Genomic DNA, 18,082 nt, shown 5'->3' with positions numbered 1-18,082 from the left:
GTGTCAACCCCACTAGAGTGTAAACTCTGAGGAAGTGGGGCTGAACCCACTCACCTTTGCAGACTACGCACTTCTTAACCCCGTGTACAGGCTAGCTGCTCATCACTTTTTGAGATAGACCTTGCTGTGGCCCAGACTCTGTGTTCCGAACTGGGACCCCACCCCCCACCCGCCCCCAGTTCCCGTCCTACTGCAACGTACAGCCTTGGGGAAGACAGTGAACCCCGGGACAAGTGCGGCCAGGGTGAGTGCAGGAGCCGAGGAAATAGAGAAGGGAAATGACAGACCTGGAGACCACCGTGGGGACCCTCACTTAGGCCCGTTTGTCCTCCCACTGCATGACATATTCTCGGGCAAGGATGGGAGAGGGGTCCCGGGGAACATCCCTCACATCCTCTCCCCTCATCCCCATGTTCTGCTGAATTTATCACGATGCAACGTAATAATTATTTTCCGTGCCCGTCACCTCCCCTACAAGTGCGGGAGCCCAGGGAGGACGGTCTTCTTGCCAGGCGGGCGCCCGCACCCAGCAGTCACAAATGCATGCTTCTGGAATTAACAGATGACTGGATGAAGCATCAGTGCAACTGAAGCTTCTTGCGGCTCCTTCCACCTGAGAAGTCGGGTCCCCGCCAACTACTCCACAAACCCACGACCCGCCCCACTTCGCAGCCTTGACTGAGGCCGGGTCCACCTCCCAGTGCGACCCCGCTCCACGACCTTCTTCAGCATCCGCGCAGCCGCAGGCGCCGATACGCGGAAAGCCGGCCGAATTCCGGACCCCAGTGCGCTTGCGCAGGAGTGGCTTGTGGCAGGTGGAGGGGAGGAGCCTGCGAAGCTAAGACTGCGGGGACAGAGAAAATCCGGAGAGGATCGGGACTGGAGTCTGCTCTGATTCCGCGGGGTTCCTGCAGGTCGGGAAACTTAGTGGGTGCTGGGAGGCAACCCCTGGGACTGATCTGAGTTTACACAAGATGCACCTTTTACTGCTCACATCAAATGTCTGTTGCTTTTGTTCTCTTTCAATCGGGCTTAATGGTCCAGAGCTGGTGCTTTGGAGTAAGGCACACTCAGATTCCAAATTCCTGTTCTGACTCGTTATGTTTGCGACTTTGGGCAAGTTAACCTGTCCAAGCTTCAGTGTTTATCTCTACAAAAATGGAGCTGATAATAGAACTGTGTCTATCTCACAGGGCTTTTCTGAGGATTTAAACGAGGCGATGTGTGTAAAGTACTTAGCACAGTGCCTGGAACGTAGAAAATGCCCAGAAAATGGTAAGTGCTATCATCATCATTATTAATATAATCATCACATAATGTGTGTGTGTGTATGTGTGTGTGTCCTCCCAGGTTCTTTTGTATGCAGCTATTATGCTGGCTATCCTTGAAAAACATCAGAGAACATAAGAAGTAACAGGAAATTCAAGATTGGAAGATGGTCTGATCTTAAAAAGAAGTAAAAAGTAGTTTTTGAAAAATGCAATCTGGTAATCTTGACTTTTATTGAGCACCAATATAAACCTAGGGTAGATTTTATCAAAGGTAATTTGTGAGCGTTTAGGAAAGGAAGTGGTGTTCATTATGAGGCAGTCTGCACTCTCTAAGAACAAATGAATCAAGACAGATAACCCTGCTGAATGGATATTAAAATATTTCAGTAGAAACAACTTTTTATCTTTTCTGGACTTAAGTTATTTGAAAAAAAAATACCTTAGATCAAGATAATTCCCCACTGTAAACTTCTTTCTTCACAACTAGTCACTCTCCATTTCTGACATCAATCTTGTAAAACCATATATATTATTTGTTTAGATATAAGAAATATGGAATGCTTTCATGTTGTAAAAAAAAATTTTAAGTAAGAACAAAGTGAAAGTTTCCCAACAGCCCTTTTCAATCCTGCTCTCACCTACAGAGTACCTGTTTTATCCATTTAGTGTGCATTTTTCAGGTATATTCAATCTCTCTGTACACATGTATGACTTGTATTGGTTAGAACTGTTGACTGATAGCTCTGTGAGGTCATCGGTAGCCCAGGCTCTTTCCTTTACCTTCATCACCACCAGCATTTGGCTATGATCTTCACGGTCACAAGGTGAATACAGCTTCTCTAGGAATTGTGTCCAAGAACTAGATGGGAAAGGACAAAAGTCATCTTCTTGTGAGTTTTTAACATTTTTATTCAGGAGAGGAAAACTACAGGAACATCTTTCTAGATTTATTGGTCAGAGCTGTATCACATGACTCTTCCATCAACAGGGGTATCTAGGCAGGTGAGTAATTTACTTTTCCAGTATCTAATGTACAGAATGGCAAAGTAAAAGGGGGTTGTGAATGTCTTCTGGGTAGCCAAATTTCAGAAATGTAGACGTTTGCTTGCTATTTCCGTAGACAAGGTCATAGAACACACCTTTTTTGCAACTCACTATTTTTTCTTAGCAATATGGATTAGAACTTTCCTTGGTAGCATGTGTGAAGCTTCCTTGGTTGTTTTAGCTGCTGCATACTGCCCTTGTTTCATTATTCTAAAGCAACTTTTTTAAAAATGCCATTTTATTGAGATATAGTCACAGACCATATAATTCATCCAAAGTATACAATCAGTGGCTCATAGTATCATCATATAGTTGTGCATTCATCACATCTATCTTAGATGTGCATTAATCACATCAATATTAGAGCATTTTCATTACTCCAAAAAAAAGAAATAAAAATAAAAAAGAATACCCAAAACATCTTGTATCCCTTATCCCCCCCCATTATTATTTTTTGTCTTTATTTTATTATTCATCTACCCATACACTGAATAAAGGGAGTGTTAGTCACAAGGTTTCTACAATCACATGGTCACATGATAAAAGCTATATAGTTATGCAATCATTATCAAAGATCACGGTAAAGCCCACTTTTTAAACTCACACTTTATGATCTCTAAAATTGGTTTGCATCTTTCCATTGCTATGGGCTAGGCGGTAGCAGTGATGTAGTTGTCCTTGCCTCTGGATATGACCCCAAATTTGCAGAATGGATGTTAGCAGCCTGGAATATTGATGACTCTCAGTCTAAACCAGATTTGGAAGGGTCAGAAACTGAGTGATAAGATTTAGATATGCCTGTTATAGGTCAAATGGTGTCCCCCAAAAGGACATGTTAAAATCCTAATCCCCAGTAGCTGTGAATGTGACCTTATTTGGAAATCGGGACTGTGCAGGTAGAATTAAGATGAGGTTATGCTGGAGTAGGGTGAACCCTTAATAAGGAAAGAAAAGGCACAGAGACATGAGAATGGAGAAGGCCGTGTGGAGATGGAGGCAGAGATTGGAGTTATGCATTTACAAACCAAGGAGTGGCGAGGATGGCCGGTCAACACTGGAATCTGGAAGATGCAAGGAAGGACTCACCGCTGCTGATTTTAGACCTCTAACCTCCAGAACTGTGAAACAACATTTGTGTCGTTTTAAGCCACCTAGTTTCTGGTACTTTGCTATGGCAGCCCTACAAAATGAAAACAATGTCTTAGTCAAATTATTTCATGTATATTTTCCATTTAATGTATGCACAAGTATGATATTGAATTAAAAATCTATGTCAAAAATAAACCCATATATCTATGGCCAACTGATTTTTGACAATGGTGCCAAATATATTAATTGGAGAAAAAGGAGTCTCTTCAACAAATTGTGCTGGGAAGACTGGATATCCACATGCAAAAGAAAGGAACTGGACCCCTACCTCATACCGTATATAAAAATTGGTTCTTTTCAGTATGTTCCTCCTATATGACACCCAGAAAATAATCAGGTGTGCTGAAGTAGCACTGTTATATGGAGGTCAAAAATATGATGCAAAGTTGGCTCAACATAAGCAAATCAATTGATTGTAATACATCACATTAATACAATGAAGGGAAAAATACATATGATCATCTCAACAAATGCAGAAAAAAGCATTTGACAAAATACATCACCGTTTCTTGATTAAAAACCCGTAGAACACTAGGAATAGAAGGAAAACTTCTCAACATGATAAAGGGCATATATGAAAAGCCCACAGCTAACATCTTACTTAATGGTGAAGGACTGAAAGCTTTCCCTCTAAGATCAGGAACAAGACAAGGTTGCCCACTGTCACCACTTTTATTCAACATTGTACTGGAAGTACTTGCCAGAGCAATTAAGCATGAAAAAGAAATAAAAGGCATACAAACTGGAAAGGAAAAAATAAAACTTTCCCTATTTGTAGAATATATGATCCTATACACAGAGAATCCTGAAAAATCCACAACAAAGCTCCTAGAACTGAAAAATGAATTCAGCAAAGGGGTGAGGTACAAGATCAACACTCTAAAATCAGTAGTGTTTCTGTACACAAGTAATGAACAATGAGAAGAAGAAATAAAGAAAAAAATTCCATTCACAATAGCAACTAAAAATTCAAATATCTAGGAATAAATCTGACCAAGGATGTAAAGGACTTGTAAACAGAGAACTACAAAACATTGCTAAAATAAATTAAAGAAGACCTAAATAAATGGAAGGATAATTCCATGGTCCTGGATTAGAAGACTAAATATCCTTAAGATGCCAATCTTACCCAAAGCAATTTATAGATTCAATACAATCCCAATCAAAATTCCAACAACATTTTTTGCAGAATTGGAAAAGCCAATCATCAAACTTATGTGGAAGGGTAAGGGGCCCCAAATAGCTAAAGTCATCTTGAAAAAAAAAAAAAAATGCAGTTGGAGGACACACACTTCCCAATCTTAAAACTTATTACAAAGCCAAAGTAATTAAAACAGGATAGTACTGGCACAAAGACAGACTTATAGACCAATGAAATAGAATTGAGAGGTCAGAAATTAACCCTCACATTCATGGCCAACTGATTTTTGACAAGGTGGCAAAGACCACTCATTTGGGAAAGAATAGTCTCTTCAACAAATGGTCCCTGGGGAAACTGGATCTCCATTTACAAAAAAAAAAGGCAGAGGAACCCTATCTCACATATGCAAAAGTCAGCACAACAAGGATCAAAGACATAAATATCACGGATCAAAGACATAAATATAAGAGCTAGAACTATCAAACTTCTAGAAGAAAATATAGGGAAGCATTTTCAGGACTTAGTGTTAGGCAATGGTTTCTTAGACTTTACACCCAAAGCACAAGCAACAAAAGAAAAAATAAATAAATGGAGCCTTATCAAAATAAAAAAAAAGCTTTTGTTCCTCAAATGACTTTATCATGAAAGTAAAAAAATAACCTACATACACAGTGGGAGAAAATATTTGGAAACCACATATCCATTAAAGGATTAATATCAAGTATATATGAAGAAATCCTTTAGCTTAACTACAAAAAGACAAAAAAACAACAACAACAACAACAATTAAAAAGTGGGCAAAAGACTTGAACAGACATCTCTCCAAAGAAGACATGTAATACAAATGGCCAAAATGTCACATGAAAAGATGCTTAACATCATTAGCCATCAAGAAAATGCAAAGCAAAACCATAATGAGATACCATTTCACACCCATTGGAATGGCTATTAAAAAAAAAAACAAAAAATAACAAGTGTTGGAAAGGATGTGGAGAAGTAGGAACACTCATTCATTGCTGGTGGCAATTTCAAATGGTGCAGCCACTGCAGAAGACAGGTTGGCAGTTCCTCAGAGAGCTATGTATAGAACTACCATATGACTCAGTGTGCTGGTTTGAATTTGTTATATACCTCAGAAAAGCCATGTCCTTTTAATCCAGTCTTGTAGGGACAGACCTATTGTTGGGTAGGTCCTTTTTTTAAAAACATTTTTTATTGTGGAATATAACATATACAGAAAAATGATAGCTTTCAAAGTATGATTTAACAAGGAGTTATAGAGCAAATTTCAAAGAATGTTATGAGTTATGGTTCTACCATTTCAGTTATTTCCTTTCAGCTGTTCTAATCCCAGAGACTAAAAATAATATTTATATAAAGATTCAGTATTCATAATCCTTTGTTAAATCCTATCTTGTCTGTTGCTACTCCGCCCTCTTGTTTGATCACTGTCTAATCTTCAGGGATATCTGGGCAAGGACCACCCTAACTTGCTTATATTGAAAAGTAGTGCTGACATTATGGTGAAGGAGGATGCATCTGGTTAATGTTCTTGAAGAGGCCATTGCCTCTGAGTTTGGGGACTTACCTGGCATAGGAACACTTTGGAAGATTTAAGTTTCTGAGAAATAAACTTAGTGAGTGAAGCTTTTATAAATTCTCTGATAGGGACCTGGGTATTCTTTAGGACTTTTGGGACTACTGTTGATTTGGGCTTGACATATGGTGGCCATTTGGAATATCTAGCTGAAGCTTGCCTAAGAATAAACTCAAGGATAGCCTCTAGACTCTATTTGAAATCTCTTAGCCACTGAAACCTTATTTTGTTACTTTTCCTTTCCCTCTTTTGGTCAAGAAGGCACTCTCAATCCCTTGATGCCTGGGCCAGTCTCATTCCTGGGAGTCATGTCTCATGTCACCAGGGAGACTCACTCCCCTGGGAGTCATGTCTGATGTAGGGAAGACAATAATGAATTTATTTGCAGAGTTGGGCTCAGAGAGAGAGAGAGGCCACATCTGAGCAACAAAAGAGGTTCTCTGAAAGTGATTCTTGGGCGTAATTGTGAGTGGCCTTAGCCTTCCCTTCACAGCCATAAGTTTCACAAGAGCAAGCCTCAAGATTGAGGGCCTGACTTATTAAATATGGGGTCCGTAAAATAATATAGCACACATTCTGTCCAAGATAAACAATCAATATGTCACACCATCTTCACTTGGTTGTACAGTCAGGGTGGGACCTTTTGATTAGGTTGTTTCCCTGGAGGTGAAACCCAATCTATTCAGGGTGGGTCTTAATCCCCTTGCTGGAATCATTTATGAGAAGCTAAAGAAGATGAAACTCAGAGAGCTCAGAGAAGCTAAGAGAGACATTTTGGAGAAAGCCACTTTGAAACCAGAGCCCACTATATAGCTTTCATCTTGTGACCATGTGAACATAAAAATACAGTGTATGGTTAGATGAGTAATAAAATAAAATAAAGACCTGTATGGAAAAAAGAATGTACAGAGTTCCTATTTGGGATGATGGTAATGTAATGTTTTGGTAAAGGATGGTAGTGATGGTAGCACAACATTGTGGTGCAATTAACAGCACTGTAATATATATCTGAATATGATTAAAAGGGGAAATGTTAGATTGGATATATGGTAACAATAAAAAATTTTTTTGAAAATCCATGGAACTACACCACACGAACACTGAACCCTAAATTAAGTCACGTACTTTAATTAATAGTACAGTTATAAAAATGTGCTATCATCAATTGTAACAACTGTTCCACACCAATACAAGGTGTTGGTGGTGGGGTGGTATATGGAAATCCTGTATCTTAAGCATGTTTGTTCTGTAAACTCACAATTTCTCTAATAAAGAAAAAAAACCTAAGCCTCAACTAGATTTTCAATAAGTATAAAATAAAGATTGTAAATGATGAAAAGCTTTGTGTTGTAGTTTTTATTGTGGGCACTTTTTCTTTCTTAATGACATAAAATAATGTGTGTAATTGAAAGCATTTATTTATTTATCTAATCATTTCCCTATTATAAATGAGTTCTGATTTGCTAAAGCTGCCATTATGCAAAATACCAGAAATGGATTGGCTTTTATAAAGGGGGGTTATTAGGTTACAAATCTATAGTTCTAAGGCTGTAAAAGTGTCCAAACTAAGGCACCAATAAGAGGATACCTTCACTGAAGAAAGGCTGATGGTGTCTGGAACACTTCTGTCAGCTGGGAAGACACGTGGCTGACGTCTGCTAGTCCTTTGCTTCCAGTTTCAGGTTTCAAAATGGATTTCTCCAAAATGTCTCTGGGCTTCTGTCTCTTTTAGCTTCTCTCTCTCAGCTCCTGTGCATCCTTGCTTGTTCTCCCAGGGTGGTTCTCTCTAAGCATCTGGGGGTCCTCTCTTAGCTTCTCCAGGGCAAACTCTGGGCTTCATCTCTTAGCTTAGCATCTCTAAACATCTTTCTGTTTGCATCTCCAAGTGTCTGGGATTGTGTAGGCCCCTGAGCTTTCTTGAGGATGCCATTAAATTAATCAAGACCCACCTTGAATGGGCAGGGGTCACACCTCCATTGAAATAATCTAATCAAAAGGCTCATCCACAGTTGGGTGGGTCACACCTCCATGAAAACAACCTAATCAAAAGGTCCCACCCAAATATCTGTCCCCACAAAGTTGCATTAAAGAACTTGGCTTTTCTGGAGAGCATAAAAGATCCAAACCAGCACAAGGTGGTAAGCTTTTATTTTTTTGGTTTTTCTAAAATAATACTTCAATAAACCCTTGTTCATGTTCTTTCCCTTCATACGTGCTGACATTATTTCTCTAGGTATCTAGAGAAATATGATTGCACATTTAAAAATTCTAATACTATTGCCCTTCAAAAAAGTCCTATTGATTTACATTCTCACCAAAACTTGAGAGTACCCGTTTGGTTACCCAGTTTTGAACCTTAGAGAATCTGATGTCTGAAAAGTAATAGCTCATTGTTTTGACTTTCTTGTTATTTACTTTGTTAGGATTGTCTTTATCACACATAAGTCAATTTTTAAAATAAACTTTTAATGTTAGATTTACAGAAAAATTGTGAAAATAGTACAGTGTTCTTTATAAACCCCATACCCAATTTTCCCCATTGTTAGCATCTTACATTAGTAAGGTAGGTTTGTCACAATTAATGAACCATTACTGATAAATTATTATTAACTAAAGTCTATCTTTATTCATATTTCCTGAGTTTTTCCCTAATGTCCTTTTTCTGTCCCAGGATCCCATCCAGGGCAGTACACTGCATTTAGTCGTGGTGGTTCCTGAGGCAACTCTTGGCTGAGCCAGTTCCTCAATCTTGGCTTGTCCTGGATGTCTTTGACAGTTTTGAGGACGCTGGTCAGGTGCTTTGTAGAATGTCCCTCAACTGGGATTTGTCTGATGTTTTTTTCAGGACCAGCCTGGGGTTTGGATTTTGGGGAGGCAGACCACAGGGGCAGAGTGCCCTTCTCATCATGTCATGTCTGGGCTGTGCACCAGCAATGTGACTTTTCACTGTGAGATAGTCTTGATCACCTGGCCGAGGTGATGTTTGTCAGCTTCCTCCATTATGAAGTTACTCTTGTTCTGCCTTTCCATACCAGACTATTTGGAAGGAAGTCAATATGTGCAGCCCACACTAAAGCAATCCAAGGAGTGATAAATTATGACCCAGCTCCTTGAGGGTGGAATACCTACATAAATTATTTGGAATTCTCCATAGGAGATTTGTTTATTCTCCCCTATTTTTTTATTTTTTCAATTATTTATGTCAGTGTGGACTCATGGATATTTATTTTGTGCTAATCTAATACTTCTTTACTTATCAGATTGTTTCAGCTCTGACCATTGGGAGCTCTTCCAATTGGCTCCTGTGCCCCTTTGACACAACCCATAATTGTGTGTGTTTGTGCGTGTGCACGCATGCGGGTGCACATGGTTTAGAACTTCCTTACTTTCTGGCACTATAAAATGCTCCAGGCTCATCTTGTGTATGTCCTGCCCCAGTCCTAGAATCAGCTATTTCTCCGGGAAGCCCCAGTTCCTTTTTTTTTTTTTTTTTTTTTTTTTTAGGCATTGACTTTTTTATTGTGATAACATATATATAACATAAAATTTGTCATTTTAACAATTTTTAATTAAGTGTACAATTCAGTGGCATTAATTACATTTACAGTGCTGTGCTACCTTTAACATGTTCCATTATTAAAACTTTTATATCACCTGAAACAAAAACTCTTAACCCATTGTTTTAGTTTTCTGGCTTCTAAACAAAATACCAATGCTAGGAAAAGTTTTCAAGGTTTTTTGATATTGTAGCATGCATCAGAACTTCCTCCTATTTTATGGCTGAGTAGCATGCCATTGTATGTACATAACATATTTATTATCCATTTCTCTGCTGATGTTTTAGATATTATGAATAATCCTGTTATAAAATTTGTATATAAATATCTGTTTGAGTCCTTGTTTTTTATTCTTTGGGGTATGTGCTAGTTTGAATCCAATATGTGCCCCAGAAAAGACCATGTTCTTTTTTTTTTTTTTTAATCTTCATTTTATTGAGATATATTTACATACCACGCAGTCATACAAAACAAATCGTACTTTGAATTGTTTACAGTTCCATTACATAGTGGTACATTCATCACCCAAATCAATCCCTGACACCTTCATTAGCACACACACAAAAATAACAAGAATAATAATTAGAGTGAAAAAGAGCAATTGAAGTAAAAAAGAACACTGGGTACCTTTGTCTGTTTGTTTCCTTCCCCTATTTTTCTACTCATCCATCCATAAACTAGACAAAGTGGAGTGTGGTCCTTATGGCTTTCACAATCCCATTGTCACTCCTCATAAGCTACATTTTTATACAACTGTCTTCGAGATTCATGGGTTCTGGGTTGTAGTTTGATAGTTTCAGGTATCCACCACCAGCTACCCCAATTCTTTAGAACCTAAAAAGGGTTGTCTAAAGTGTGCGTAAGAGTGCCCACCAGAGTGACCTCTCGGCTCCTTTTGGAATCTCTCTGCCACTGAAGCTTATTTCATTTCCTTTCACATCCCCCTTTTGGTCAAGAAGATGTTCTCTGTCCCACGATGCCAGGTCTACATTCCTCCCCGGGAGTCATATTCCACGTTGCCAGAGAGATTCACTCCCCTGGGTGTCTGATCCCATGTAGGGGGGAGGGCAGTGATTTCACCTTTCAAGTTGGCTTAGCTAGAGAAAGAGGGCCACATCTGAGCAACAAAGAGGCATTCGGGAGGAGGCTCTTAGGCACAACCACAGGGAGGCCTAGCCTCTCCTTTGCAGCAACCGTCTTCCCAAGGGGAAAACCTGTGGTAGAGGGCTCAGCCCATCCAACCACCAGTCCCCTATGTCTGTGTTATGTTAGCAACCATGGAGGTGGGGTAGGCGAATACCCCTGCATTCTCCACAGGCTCCTCAAGGGGGCACTACATCTTTTTTTTTCCTTGTTTTTCTTTTTTTTTTTTTTTTCTTTGACTTTCCCTTCTTTTTTAAATCAACTGTATGAAAAAAAAGTTAAAAAGAAAACAAACATACAATAAAAGAACATTTCAAAGAGACCATAACAAGGGAGTAAGAAAAAGACAACTAACCTAAGATAACTGCTTAACTTCCAACATGTTCCTACTTTACCCCAAGAAAGTTACCTAATATAGCAACATTTCTGTGAACTTGCTCCTACTATGTCCATCAGAAATTAACAAACCATAGTCATTCCTGGGCATCCCCAGAACGTTAAATAGCTTATCTGTTCTTCTTGGATTATTGTTCCCCCTTCCTTAATTGCTCTCTACATCTAGTTCCCCTACATTCTACATTATAAACCATTTGTTTTACATTTTTCAAAGTTCACATTAGTGGTAGCATATAATATTTCTCTTTTTGTGCCTGGCTTATTTCGCTCAGCATTATGTCTTCAAGGTTCATCCATGTTGTCATATGTTTCACGAGATCGTTCCTTCTTACTGCCGTGTAGTATTCCATCGTGTGTATATACCACATTTTATTTATCCACTCATCTGTTGAAGGACATTTGGGTTGTTTCCATCTCTTGGCAATTGTGAATAATGCTGCTATGAACATTGGCGTGCAGATATCTGTTCCTGTCACTGCTTTCCGATCTTCCGGGTATATACCGAGAAGTGCAATCGCTGGATCGAATGGTAACTCTATATCTAGTTTTCTAAGGAACTGCCAGACCGACTTCCAGAGTGGCTGAACCATTATACAGTCCCACCAACAATGAATAAGAGTTCCAATTTCTCCACATCCCCTCCAGCATTTGTAGTTTCCTGTTTGTTTAATGGCAGCCATTCTAACCGGTGTTAGATGGTATCTCATTGTGGTCTTAATTTGCATCTCTCTAATAGCTAGTGAAGCTGAACATTTTTTCATGTGTTTCTTGGCCATTTGTATTTCCTCTTCAGAGAACTGTCTTTTCATATCTTTTGCCCATTTTATAATTGGGCTGACTGTACTATTGTCATTGAGTTGTAGGATTTCTTTATATATGCAAGATATCAGTCTTTTGTCAGATACATGGTTTCCAAAAATTTTTTCCCATTGAGTTGGCTGCCTCTTTACCTTTTTGAGAAATTCCTTTGAGGTGCAGAAACTTCTAAGCTTGAGGAGTTCCCATTTATGTATTTTTTGTTTTGTTGCTTGTGCTTTGGGTGTCAAGTCTAGGAAGTGGCCGCCTAATACAAGGTCTTGAAGATGTTTTCCTACATTATCTTCTAGGAGTTTTATGGTACTTTCTTTTATATTGAGATCTTTGGTCCATTGTGAATTAATTTTTGTGTAGGGGGTGAGGTAGGGGTCCTCTTTCATTCTTTTGGATATGGATATCCAACTCTCCCAGCCCCATTTGTTGAAAAGACCATTATGACTCAGTTCATTGACTTTGGGGGCCTTATCAAAGATCAGTCGGCCATAGATCTGAGGGTCTATCTCCGAATTCTCAATTCGATTCCATTGATCTATATGTCTATCTTTGTGCCAGTACCATCCTGTTTTGATTACTGTGGCTTTATAATAAGCTTCAAAGTCAGGGAGTGTAAGTCCTCCCACTTCGTTTTTCTTTTTTAGAGTGTCTTTAGCAATTTGAGGCATCTTCCCTTTCCAAATAAATTTGATAACTAGCTTTTCCAAGTCTGCAAAGTAGGTTGTTGGAATTTTGATTGGGATTGCATTGAATCTGTAGATGAGTTTGGGTAGAATTGACATCTTAATGACATTTAGTCTTCCTATCCATGAACATGGAATATTTTTCCATCTTTGAAGGTCCCCTTCTATTTCTTTTAGTAGAGTTATGTAGTTTTCTTTGTATAGGTCTTTTACATCTTTGGTTAAGTTTATTCCTAGGTACTTGATTTTTTTAGTTGCTATTGAAAATGGTATCTTTTTCTTGAGTATCTCTTCAGTTTGTTCATTTCTAGCATATAGAAACATTACTGACTTATGTGCATTAACCTTGTATCCCGTTACTTTGCTAAATTTGTTTATTAGCTCTAGTAGCTGTATCGTCGATTTCTCAGGGTTTTCTAGATATAAGATCATATCATCTGCAAACAATGACAGTTTTACTTCTTCTTTTCCAATTTGGATGCCTTTTATTTCTTTGTCTTGCCGGATTGCCCTGGCTAGCACTTCCAGCACAATGTTGAATAACAGTGGTGACAGCGGGCATCCTTGTCTTGTTCCTGATCTTAGAGGGAAGGCTTTCAGTCTCTCACCATTGAGTACTATGCTGGCTGTGGGTTTTTCATATATGCTCTTTATCATATTGAGGAAGTTTCCTTCAATTCCTACCTTTTGAAGTGTTTTTATCAAAGACGGATGTTGGATTTTGTCAAATGCTTTTTCAGCATCTATTGAGATGATCAATTGATTTTTCCCTTTTGACTTGTTAATGTGTTGTAATACATTGATTGATTTTCTTATGTTGAACCATCCTTGCATGCCTGGAATAAACCCCACTTGGTCATGGTGTATGATTTTTTTAATGTGTCTTTGGATTCGATTTGCAAGTATTTTGTTGAGGATTTTTGCATCTATATTCATTAGGGAGATTGGCCGGTAGTTTTCCTTTTTTCTAGCATCTTTGCCTGGTTTTGGTATTAGATTGATGTTAGCTTCATAAAATGAGTTAGGTAGTGTTCCATTTTCTTCAATGTTTTGAAAGAGTTTGAGTAAGATTGGTGTCAGTTCTTTCTGGAAAGTTTGGTAGAATTCCCCTGTGAAGCCATCTGGCCCTGGGCATTTATTTGTGGGAAGATTTTTGATGACTGATTGGATCTCTTTGCTTGTGATGGGTTGGTTGAGGTCTTCTATTTCTTCTCTGGTCAGTCTAGGTTGTTCATATGTTTCCAGGAAATTGTCCATTTCCTCTACATTATCCAGTTTGTTGCCATACAGTTGTTCATAGTATCCTCTTATAATTTTTTTAATTTCTTCAGGATCTGCAGTTATGTCACCTTTTTCATTCATTATTTTGTTTCTATGGGTCTTCTCTCTTTTTGATTTTGTCAGTCTAGCTAGGGGCTTGTCAATCTTGTTGATCTTCTCAAAGAACCAACTTTTGGTGATATTTATCCTCTCTATTGTTTTTTTGTTCTCTATGTCATTTATTTCTGCTTTAATCCTTGTTATTTCTTTTCTTCTACTTGGTTTAGGATTGGTTTGCTGTTCATTTTCTAGCTTCTTCAGTTGATCCATTAGTTCTTTGATTTTGGCTCTTTCTTCCTTTTTAATATATGCATTTAGTGCTATAAATTTCCCCCTTAGCACTGCTTTTGCTGCATCCCATAGGTTTTGGTATGTTGTGTTCTCATTTTCATTCGTCTCTATATATTTAGCAATTTCTCTTGCTATTTCTTCTTTAACCCATTGATTGTTTAGGAGTGTGTTGTTTAACCTCCAGGTATTTGTGAATTTTCTAAGTCTCTGATGGTTATTGACTTCTAATTGTATTCCATTGTGGTCAGAGAATGTGCTTTGAATAATTTCAATCTTTTTAAATTTATTGAGGCTTGTTTTATGTCCCAGCATATGATCTATTCTGGAGAAAGTTCCATGAGCACTAGAAAAGTATGTGTATCCTGGTGATTTGGGATGTAATGTCCTGTATATGTCTGTTAAATCTAATTCATTTATCAGATTGTTTAGGTTTTCAATTTCCTTATTGGTCTTCTGTCTGGTTGATCTATCTATAGGAGAGAGTGATGTGTTGAATTCTCCCACAATTATTGTGGAAACATCAATTGCTTCCTTTAGTTTTGCCAGTGTTTCTCTCATGTATTTTGTGGCAACTTGATTGGGTGCATAGACATTTCCGATTGTTATTTCTTCTTGCTGAATTGCCCCTTTTATTAGTATGTAGTGGCCGCCTTTGTCTCTCAAAACATCCCTGCATTTGAAGTCTATTTTATCTGAGATTAATATTGCTACACCTGCTTTCTTTTGGCTGTAGCTTGCATGAAATATTTTTTTCCATCCTTTCACTTTCAGTTTCTTTGTGTCCCTGTGTCTAAGATGAGTCTCTTGTATGCAACATATTGATGGTTCATTTTTTTTGATCCATTCTGCGAATCTATATCTTTTAATTCGGGAGTTTAATCCATTTACATTCAACGTTATAACCGTGAAGGCATTTCTTGAATCAGCCATCTTATCCTTTGGTTTATGTTTGTCATATTTTCCCCCTCTGTCTATTAATATCCTTTATTGTACCCATACTGAATCTCTTTAGTACTGAACCTTTCTCCAAGTCTCTCTGTCCTTTCTTTGTTTTTCTGTCTGTAGGGCTCCCTTTAGTATCTCCAGTAGGGCAGGTCTCTTGTTAGCAAATTCTCTCAGCATTTGTTTGTCTGTGAAAAATTTAAGCTCTCCCTCAAATTTGAAGGAGAGCTTTGCTGGAAAAAGTATTCTTGGCTGGAAATTTTTCTCACTCAGAATTTTAAATATATCGTGCCACTGCCTTCTCACCTCCATGGTGGCTGCTGAGTAGTCACTACTTAGTCTTATGCTGTTTCCTTTGTATGTGGTGAATTGCTTTTCTCTTGCTGCTTTCAGAACTTGCTCCTTCTCTTCTGTGTTTGACAGTGTGATCAGTATATGTCTCGGAGTGGGTTTATTTGGATTTATTCTATTTGGGGTTCGCTGAGCATTTATGATTTGTGTATTTATGTTGTTTAGAACATTTGGGAAGTTTTCCCCAACAATTTCTTTGAATACTCTTCCTAGACCTTTACCCTTTTCTTCCCCTTCTGGGAAACCAATGAGTCTTATATTTGGACGTTTCATATTATCTATCATATCCCTGAGGTCCATTTCGATTTTTTCAATTTTTTTCCCCATTCTTTCTTTTATGCTTTCATTTTCCATTCTGTCATCTTCCAGGTCACTGATTCGTTGTTCAACTTCCTCTAGTCTTGTAGTATGAGTGTCCAGAATCTTTTTAATTTGGTCAACAGTTTCTTTAATTTCCATAAGATCATCCATTTTTTTATTTAGTCTTGCAGTGTCTTCTTTATGCTCTTCTAGGGTCTTCTTGATTTCCTTTGTCTCCCGTACTATAGTCTCATTGTTCATCTTTAGTTCTTTGAGTAGCTGCTGTAGGTGCTGTGTCTCTTCTGATCTTTTGATTTGGGTGCTTGGGCTTGGGTTATCCATATCGTCTGGTTTTTTCATATGCTGTATAATTTTCTGTTGTTTTTGGCCTCTTGGCATTTGCTGAACTTGATAGGGTTCTTTTAGGATTTGTAGACCGATTGAAGTCCTTATCTCTAATTTGTCAGATCTACAGCTTCATGGAGTACACTTTCTCTAACTAACCAACAGGTGGCGTCCATGAGCCACCTGTTCTCCACAAGCCAGTTCTCTCCTGCTTAGCCTTTTTGGTGAGTGGGGGAGTGAGTCTTGTGGGGTCCAGTTGGTGTAGCAAGCTTGCGTGTGTAGTTGGTGTTGCCTGCCCTGTATATAGGGCGTGTTTCTGGGCAGTCAGGGAGGGGGGGGGGTGGCTCTAACAATCAAATCTCCCTGGTGATCCTAGAGTTTTAAAGCTGCTGCAATAGTCTAATCCTTCAGTTCAGTCCTGCCACAGTTTGTCTCTGCCACTGACCCACAAGTCTTTGGTATTGGCGTATGGCTCCTGAGACTTGCAAGTGGGCCCCTCTTCCAGGCTGTGCACCCCAGGTCCTCTGTTGAGGGATGACTGTGCTATGTCACAGGTGAGTGCCGTCCCCCCAGGGCAGTTCTGGGCTGCTGGGCTGTGTAGGGAGGCTCCCAGTCTGCTGAAATGATGGCTGAATGGGGCTTTGTTAATTCACACTGCTCTACCTTCCCAACTCTGGGACAATCAGCTGAGGTTGCAGGGAAGGCTAATGTCCACGCCCAGTTTTGTGGTGTGTGCCTGTTATTTGAAGCACTTCCGTCACACTGGGTTGTCTGGGGCAGTTCTGGGCTATGGGGCTGGCGATGGGCAGGAGTGTTTCCTGTCCACCTGGATGATGGCTGTGAGCGGACACCCCCCTTTTCTTGGGAAGTTGTGGTGTTTAGTGAATTTTCTCAGCCACTGGATTATTGCGTTTTGTCTCAGAGCTCTCCTAGTTCTGCTCTTGACTTGACCTGCCCAAATTGCAAGTCTTTGAAGCTTTCTGTATTGGGCTTCTTAGAGTAATTGTTTTAGAAAAAGAAAAAAGGATTAAAAAAAAAATAAAAAAAGGGCCCTCCTCAGAGATCTAATGGGTTATTGAAATGCTAAGAGACAAAGCAACCAGGGCCATTAAGGAAAGGTCCACAGGGCAGAGAGATCAGCTTTTCTTTGGGATTTGCATATGCGTCTCAGGGCCTGAGCTCGGGCCTGAGCTCTGCCCTTCCCCTTTCTATGTTCACCAGAACTCCAAAAATCCTCCACTTTTATTTTGGAGTTTTTCGTGTTGTTTTTTTTCTATGCCTGTCTCCTCTCTGCTGGGCTGGCTGCTCTCAGATTCTCTGGTGTCTGGTCTCCGTCTGTCTATGGTTGGAGTTTGGATTAACAGAATGAGTTTCCGATAAGGGCTGCCACTGCAGTTCTCCCTTCTCCTTCCCGGAGCTGACAGCCCCTCCTCCCATGGGACTGAGCCTGGCAGGGAGGGGCGCGGGTCCCCTGGCTGCAAAAACTCACAGATTTCGCTGATCTCAGCAGTTCCACATTTTCATGAGTGTTGTATGAAGTATGCCCAAAGTCAGATTGCTCTGTGGTGTCCAGTCCACGCAGTTCCTGGCTTTCTACCTACTTTCCTGGAGGAGTAACTAAAACATACAGCTCACCAGTCTGCCATCTTGCCCCGCCTCCCCCCAGTTCCTTTTATTGGAGAATGGTATTAGAAACCAAATTTGGACACTACAAGTGTAGAAGTCAATTTTTCCATAGTTAT

General features: G+C 39.3%; 1 protein-coding gene across 2 annotated transcripts in view; it reads left to right on the top strand.

Moving 5' to 3' along the window:
- The first annotated feature begins 891 nt into the window (after positions 1–891).
- The window catches only part of MSANTD3 (Myb/SANT DNA binding domain containing 3), a 67,498-nt gene continuing 50,307 nt past the window's right edge, over positions 892–18,082 (top strand). Inside the window, exons 1-2 of one of the 2 annotated variants that reach the window (XM_037797897.1) lie at positions 892–914; positions 1,194–1,275. The gene's annotated coding sequence lies outside the window, so the exon portion shown is untranslated. Of the gene's footprint in view, positions 915–1,163; positions 1,276–18,082 lie in introns of those variants that run through there. The other variant, XM_037797895.1, reaches the window with a different exon arrangement.

Source organism: Choloepus didactylus, chromosome 10 (assembly GCF_015220235.1).
Source record: "Choloepus didactylus isolate mChoDid1 chromosome 10, mChoDid1.pri, whole genome shotgun sequence".
Taxonomy (NCBI): Eukaryota; Metazoa; Chordata; class Mammalia; order Pilosa; family Megalonychidae; genus Choloepus; species Choloepus didactylus.
This window is presented reverse-complemented; position numbering and strand designations above follow the sequence as displayed.